The following is an 8,683-nucleotide window of genomic DNA, read 5'->3' as shown; positions in this document are numbered from 1 at the left end:
TTTGATGCCCAAGGAAAGAGTAACAACCACCTTCATCTTCACCAAAGGTTTCCACTTCAATAGGGACAAGAAAATCAATTTGCACATCATCCACATCTACATCATTCTGTCAAACACCAAAATATCAACCATCCAATTAGCATGCTCACTCGCAAGAACAAACTAAACATAATGCTTCAACACCAAACCTTCATCCACATCAATATCAACATATAGATCTCCATCAACACATGCCAAACTTGTAACACCAACAATCTCATTGCTCACAACAAGATGCTCTACAACACATAACTCATCACCAATAGCAACTAGATCATCCACGACCAAGTGCTCTATAATTTTCATGTCAAACTCAACCAACTGATCATGAAAACCAGCCTCTATCCCAACATTAACAAGGTTAGGAATATCTTCAAAAACCACCTCTAGTAGCTCTACAAGTTCTGTATCAGACTTCACACTCTGATAGACAAAAACAACCTCTTCCATCTTGACCTTGCTATGCCATCTTCTCTCATGAACAAGTCTCTTAACTAGCCAAACAACCCTCTTCCAGATTGATAGATTCCAACTCCACAAACATCCAAAAAATGCCTTCCTCATCTTATCCTTACCTTGATCATTCTGACTAGTTTTAAACTAACCAACCACCTTATTAGTTCAATTAGCCAAACTAGCTTCAATCTGAAAAATCATCTCAAAAACCCTCCTCTTCACTATATCATGGATGTTTTCAATCATCTTAGGGTCCAATCTTCTTAGGGCCATCTCCCAAGATCTTCATAAACCCTTTGCAACAAATTCTTCCTATCCTCCTTGTGATAAACCTAGATTTTTTGCAAGTCAAATCGCAACCTACCAACTTGCATGAACAATCAGGAAACTCATCACAAGTCCAAGACCATGGATCTACAATCCACAAATTTTCTATGATCATGCCTCAACAAGATCAGTTGTCCATATTTGCATCCATTGACCCATCTACAAGCCCTCTATAATTTCAAGTTAGAACCATGATCTATCACCTTACAACCAAAAGATCTAGGACTCCAAAAAAAATCCACAACTAGATCAAGACCAACTTAGATCTGCTTCTCCAACCCAAGTCCTGGTACAAACTACCTCATCTTTGGTGATCTATCTACACACTGAAGAAAAACCTTGCTCTAATACCACCTAACATAATGCAAGGTAGGAGTATCCCCAATGGAGATTTCCTAGACCTAGCTATAAAACCACATAGCCAATAGCAAGAAATAATAAAGCAAGATCTGATACCAAATCACAACTCTTTATTTATAAAAATAACTATTACATGCAATGTTCTAGGGTGTAAGGCCTTCTCAATTTGGCCAAATAAAATAGCAATTACAACAATAGTTCTACAAGATCCCTCAAGATTTAATCAAAACCTAGCTAGTCCAGATCCACACTCTGGTAGAAACCCCCAAGGAAGATCTCAACTTGTGCTCGCAAGCCCACCAAACAATCTCATTGTTTTCCAAAATGTAACTACTAGCTCTACTCCAACTTTACCCAAGAACCATCTGTAAACTACCTCACATTCAATGATGTATCCACACATTCACAACTCCATCACAATCCTACTGTAAACTACCTCACATTCGGTGCTCTATTCACAGACTCAGGAAAACTCACTCTTCAGCTACCTCTTCTTTTCCATGATGGATGAATAATAACTAAAGACTTCACCACAAACCCTAATTATACCAATCTAAGCCACAAATTTTCCTAGAACACAAATTAAATACAAATGCATAAATTAAATGCCACAAGTTAGCCAACAACAACAATTAAATGTCCAAAATTGATCTCTTAGCAAAATTGCAATATCTCCTAACTCCAAATGAATTAGAACTTGTGCTTCAAACCATAGGTAGAAATATAGACCCTATTTAATAATTGAAATTTTCATCCTCTAACTCATTGTGAAAAATTATATACATGGCTTGTAATAGGCACCAAGTTCCTAAGAAAGGTCGACCTCCTCTCAGACCATGCCGAGCAACCCAAGACCATGTAGAGTGACCAAAGACCATGCCGAGCAATCATAGACCATGTTGAGCTCCAAATACCATGCCAAGCTTCAAGACCATGTTGAGCTCCATAGACCATGCCAAGCTTGAATACCATGCTGAGCTCCATAGACCATTTCAAGCTCCAAAGACCATACAGAGCTCCCTAACCATGCCGAGCTCCAATCCTTCTTTGACTGAGTACTAGTCCAAGAACCCTCCAAAGAAACTATCGAGCCTTGAATAATTAATTCCAAAGAAGTGACCAAGAAAACCCAAGATTCTTCTACATCATGAGTGCTAGTCCACAACATGTGACAAATGCCAACATAGATATAATAAAGATTAAGGATTTTTTTGATATTGTAGCTTAGAACATCAATCCCCTAATAGAGGAGGACATGGAGAAGATATTGTTAGACACCACCACCAAGATATAATTATGCAGTCTTCCTATTGGTGAGTATAGATGAACATGATAAGGTAGAAAAGACATCTATAGAGAAGGAACACAACACATAACTCAAACTGCTCAATTTACTATGGTACAATCTACAATGCCTATTATAGCATACCAAAGGAAAGAGACAATGGTACATATCAACACAATGACACAAAAAATGTTAGTACAATAAGTTTCTATAGAAGCACAAGAAGGGAGACAAGCTCAAATAGGTTAGGAAGATACTTTTATACCTATAACACAAACTCAAGGTGCAATTGAGATTGAAAATAAAGAAAAGAAGAGGACTAAAGAGTCAGTCTTGACTACCAAGCCCAAGGAGCAATTAGCATTGCAAACACTAGTTACTTTGCCAAAAGTTTCTACTCCTCCAAATCAAGCTCTTAGTAGGTGGAGTGTAGAAGCTACACCACTAGAGTCATCAAGGCCTAGTCCTAGCACATCCAAGATAGATGAAGTTACATCATATGGTGATGTCAACTTGGATGAGGTGAATTTGTTGCCAAATTTGATCTTGCAACAATCACTATTGAACAGATGAGCATACTTTAGGATGTTCTTGCAAGGAAAAAGCACCAAGAACTACTTAGAAGGGAGCATAGGTAGAAGCAAGCATTAAAAGATATCAAGAAAATATTTCTTGATGCATTCAGCCCACCTTCACATGTAGAAGACAAGCCTATCATAGAGCAGTTGGTGAATATAGTAGAGCAGGTAAATGATACAAACCTAGATTCAAATATTAAACTACTAGAATGGTCTAAGAGGAAATTTCACAACCCAAGTCAATGAAAAGATATCAACTACCATTGTACTTCATCAAGTTGAGTTAGAAACCAAGATTGATAATGTAAAGAAATTTTTAGAGAATATGTTCCCACCTTACACCAAGTTGTGGGATACAACTCTGTTCACACAAGAAGTGTAGTGCCATATTGCAAATCTGGAGGAATATATGAAGATGGTAGGTTCTACTCTACCCAATTCTCTAGCTTAGAGTCAAAAGAAATTTAGGAATTTGATGATTCCCAAGGTCAGTTGGCATCCTTGCATGCTCAAGATGAAAATATTCGGGCTGCACTAATAGGTATCCAATCCATTTTGACCCCACACATGGACATATTATGTAAGGAACTACCCTTTGTAGAAATAGTAGTGAAGAAATATCCTTGTCTTTCTACACATGAAGGCTTAGTTCACCTTGTTGTTGAATTAGCCACCCAAATGAAATATTGAAGAACATACTTGAGGTCCATTAACCTTTCCTAGAAGAAACACACTATACATGTACAACCCTTTAACATCAATGTCAAAAAGAGGTAGTAATAATTTTTTTGGTTGGGATTAATACTTTTTTGAGAGAGACAATGACTCCAAGGAAAGAATGAATACAACTTTGGGGGAGACCAAACAGAGGGGGAGTCAAAGATAGAAATAGAGTACAATACAATTCAACATATGCATATTTACTTAGCAGGAGTATAGGTTTAGATTTAGAACATCACAATCAACTTGGGGGAGTTCTATTATTTTGAGGAATGATTGTTAAGTCATGTTTTGAAAAACTTTGAAAATTTGAAATTTTGTACATATGCCAAATAGAGATAGTGATCATTTGACTGATGCTCATAAGTTAAGATCATTCATGCATGATCAAGTGTTTTTGCCACTCATGTCAAAGGGGGAGATTGTTAATCTCAGATTGGTTTTGACATATGAGAGTCTATACACTTAATTCATTTACAAGTTAAAACTTAGTTCATGTTGAACAAGTAATGCATGCCAAGCATAACATGTCAGATAGTGCATGCCAAGTGAGATACTCAGTATGTGTTGAGTAAAAATAATGTAGGAGCATCTTGCATGGTAAAATTTTTTTTTATAAAAAGATCAAAAATAAATAAATAAATAAAATAAAATTGGAGGTGAGAGAAAGTGACAAAAATTAGAGAAAAAATAAATAAATAAAAAGAGAAAAAGGAAAAAAAAAAAAAAAGAGGAGGAATTTCTATTTTCGAGGTGCATAGGTGGCATAAAATAGAAAAGTAAAAAATAAAATAAAAAAATGGTTGTCATTCCATTTATCAAGGTGTGTTGGTGGAATTCTAGAAAGTTATGGATATTGTAGACAGTTGTAGAATGTTGTGGATATTATGTAGGTGGAATTCTAGGAGGTTGTGGATAAGTCATGCATTGGGTGGTAAGTGCCTATTTAAGCAAGGCATATGAGAATTTCTAATCAAGCTTGGAAAGGTGAAAGCTTTGGAAGGAAAAGCTTCAAGGTGTGAAAGCTAGAAGGTGTGAAGGCTTTAAAGTGTGAAAGAGAAGGAGGAAGTGAAGAGTGATTTTTCTTGAGTCTGTGGATAGAGCACTGAATGTGAGGTAGTTTAGAGCAGGATTGTGATGGAGTTGTGAGTGTGTGGACAGAGCATCAAATCTGAGGTAGTTTACACTTGGATCTTGGATAAAGTTGGAGAAGGGCTAGTGACTATAGTTTAGAAACAAGGAGGTTTCTTGGTGTCTTGTGAGCACAAGTTAAATTCTTAGAGGTTTCTACTAGAGTGTGGATCTAGACTAGCTTGGGCTTGGATTGGATCTTGACAGATCTTGTAGAAATGTTATTGTAATTAATATTGGATTTTTAGGTATAATAATATTGTTTGAAGAATTTTGTCATATCTTGTCTTCGTATTATGGAATTTTTGGTTATGAGTTGGTAGGGTGGTGTGGCCCTTCATCAAGTGGTATCAGAGTGTACCTTCATCAAAAAAGTTAGTACTAATTCACTCAAGTGTCGAGCAGACAAATGATATTGAGTAACCAATGGATGCTAAGTCATTCAGATGTTGAGTTATAACATTGAAGTTGTAGTTGATGTTGAGCATTGGGGACTTTAAGTGTCGAGTAATATAGTTTTGACATAGTTGTTTGCAATGGAACAAAATAATATCGAAACCATTTTGGAGTTGGCTTGAGGATTATTTTACAGTCCTAGATGATAAGAAGGAATCTTAATTAAGAATCTCTATGTAGAACATGTAACCAATCAGAAAAAAGGGAAGGATTAAGTGGCAATATGGATGAATCATTGTCTTTTATTCATACCTAATTCTAAGTCGCTTAGGTATTCTTAAGGAGGACAAACCCTAATCTTTGTATGAATGTGGAAGAAGTAAAGAGAGAAGTTTGCATGTACAAATAGAGCATTCATGGTGACAAAGGTATTATGAATTGAGATACATTGTAGAATCAATTAGAAGAGAATAGAGAAAAGAGGCTAGAGGACAAAAGAGATACATTTGATCAAAGGAGGATCAAGAATATATGCAAAGAGGTGATCTATTATCTATTGGCAGAGTGCTAACCAAGATATTCTAATAGGTGAATCAATTAAATCTCTTAATAATGTCATCTTAAAAGACTATTGTAAATTATTTAATAGGGCGCTTGCTTTATTATAAGTTAAAGTCCTTTTATCAGGCACACTTCTAACATGATTTTGAAATCCTTTAATAGGGTAAGCTCTAACAATCTTGTAAGCCTTTAACAGGGTAGATCATGTTCCATTATCAAACATTTTAACCTTCACTAGATACACATTACAACTATAGTAGCGAAGATTTTTTGGTGTCATCCTCACCCTAGTTTGATCTTCTCATTGGAGGGTATCTAGGTAAACAAATATCTTGTGCCATACATGTGTTGAATGTTATTTTCTTTCATACTATGGATGAATATGTTTAACTAGTTATTTCAATTTACATGCAAATTGTGAGATGTATGTATGGTGAATTAATTTTTGGTTCAAGTTTTGAAGGAATGATTCATCTCCCCCTCCCCCGCCTCCTCTTAGATTTTACTTTCCCTATTGTATTCCCAATAGTTTGTAAATCTCCAAGAGTGGTTTGATGATTTGCATGTTTTTCCTATAAACATAAAGTCTAGTCTAGATTTGTCAAGTGAAAAATTATGTAATATTTCTCAAAAGTGTGAGTGGAAACTCTATATCTCTATACTTGTTTTCCTAGTTGTTTTCATATTAAATTTTTGAAGGACTTTAAGTTTCTATGGAAAGATCTAAAGCTTTTGATTGTAGTCCTTGGAAAAGAAGTTTTCAATTCTTGATGTAAGTTTAAGTCTTTTATGCATCTATTGTTTTAAGAATTTGAATGTTAGAAAGTGAATCATGGTTGTCCTCTTCAAGGAGGTGGTGGCTCTACATGGTTTGATAAATGGTGTAAAAAATTTGAGGCTTGCACCCATGTTGAATCAATAGATCAAGTTTCAACATTAATACTTAAGATATTTTTTTAGTTTCATTAGATTTCTTTCCCATGAAAGTAAGTTCTACAAATTCCTCTCCATCAAGTGATGTTTTTAGCACTAAGTATGAGATTTTTTTTATGCATCTCCACATTCTTTATAAAGGATAGATTTAGCAAAATGTTTTTACACGTTGGAGTATGTTTGGAGACTAAATTGGTAGAAGATTTTTTAGATTTTCTGCAAGTTATAAATTTTTTTAAATGATCTTAGTGAATGAGTTGTAACCTTACAATAAATGACAAAGATTGATGAAAATTGTAGATCTATTTCTGCCAAGAGGTAGTTGCCATTACACTTTGATGAAATTCATGGTTTCCCAAACACTATGTCATATGACCTTAGAAAACATTTGCCCAATTTCAATGGAGCCAATTGGTTTCAACTAGTCATCATGTTCAGATGTTTAGTGAATTGATTAGTGATTTTGGGATTTCTCATGAAGACATGCATACGAAGTTGTTTGTTCAAACCTTGGAAGGTGGTGTTAGAGATTGGTTTTCCTTTTTTCCAACATCTTCTATTTCATCTTGGAGTAAGTTACATGTAGACTTCATGGAGAAAATTAGGGAAAGAATAATAATATCTTATTCTTTTGAGAAGTTCTTGAAGATTCAAATCAGGAATGGTGAACTTATTCCTTAATTTAATATTAGATTTTCAAGTGCCTTGAACAGGATTCCTAAAAAATGTAGACCAGATCACCAAATGTGTTTAGTAATTTATCTTAATGAATTTGAAGAAAAAATGAGTTATCTCTTGAGGTATCATAAAGAACCCAAAAATTTGCATCAGACATTCATCATAACAATAGAGATTGTAAATAATATAAAGTATGGACTAGCCAAGAGTCATTTCTCTAGAAAGGTTTGTTGGCAAGATGAAGTCGAAAAGAAAAACCAATGTCATCTCGAGTATTCAAATTCAAGTAAGCATGTAGGTTATAAAGAAGAGCCAATGCTATTGTAAATAATCTTGTTCAAAATTTAGATTTAAAAACATGAGGAGATGAATCCTCTTTGTTAAAAAGAAGAGCAGATACTATTCTTGTTGAATAGAATGCATATTTTTATAGTGTTACAACAAAAGTGGATTCACTTGATAGGCTACATATATAAGAATTAATTTCAGTTTTTGCTTCTCATATTGATGTTTTTCCTTGTATTGAGAATGTTACTAATCATGAAATTGAAAGACATTCATCTTAGTATAAGGATTAAGAGGCCAAAAGTTATGTTTCAAGTGATAAAAATAGGGTTGTTGATCTTGTTGGTATGTTTGCCATTGCACAAAAAGCTTGATCTATCAACAAATGTCACAAACACTAGACTTGTCGAGATCCATGAGAGACACTTAAGACATGTTGCAAACCTGAAAGGAGGCACTGACCACCAAGTCAAAAATCTCCCCCTTAACACCAACTGGGGATTCTACACCAATAGAATGAAGGAGACCTCCTAAGATTCAAACTTGTAATCCAAGGCTCTAATACCAATTGTTGGTATTTTTTTCATTATGCCAAAAGGTTGAGTTGTCAATGAATAATACAAACACTATACATGCCTAGATCCATGAGAGGTAGTTAAGCCAACAAATCTAATATGTTATGAAGAAGTATCTTGTGAAGGAAATGATGAAAGTGGTTACTCAAGTCAAGATGAGGACATCGATAATGCATACTCCTCTTCATATGAGTCTAATACAAATTGGGAAGAAGAGAGTAATGATGGAAGTAAATACTCTTTCAAAAGTAGAGGTATGATTTCTTCTTCTAAAACTAAAAATGAAGTTTCATCTCTAAATTGTATGAATCAACTTGAGGTTGAAAACATTGAAGAGGAGTTGTCTACACAATTTGAGG

Source organism: Cupressus sempervirens, chromosome 7 (assembly GCF_028749045.1).
Source record: "Cupressus sempervirens isolate cs-2001-9-10 chromosome 7, ASM2874904v1, whole genome shotgun sequence".
In the NCBI taxonomy this organism is placed as follows: Eukaryota; Viridiplantae; Streptophyta; class Pinopsida; order Cupressales; family Cupressaceae; genus Cupressus; species Cupressus sempervirens.
Note: the sequence above shows the minus strand (reverse complement) of the source record.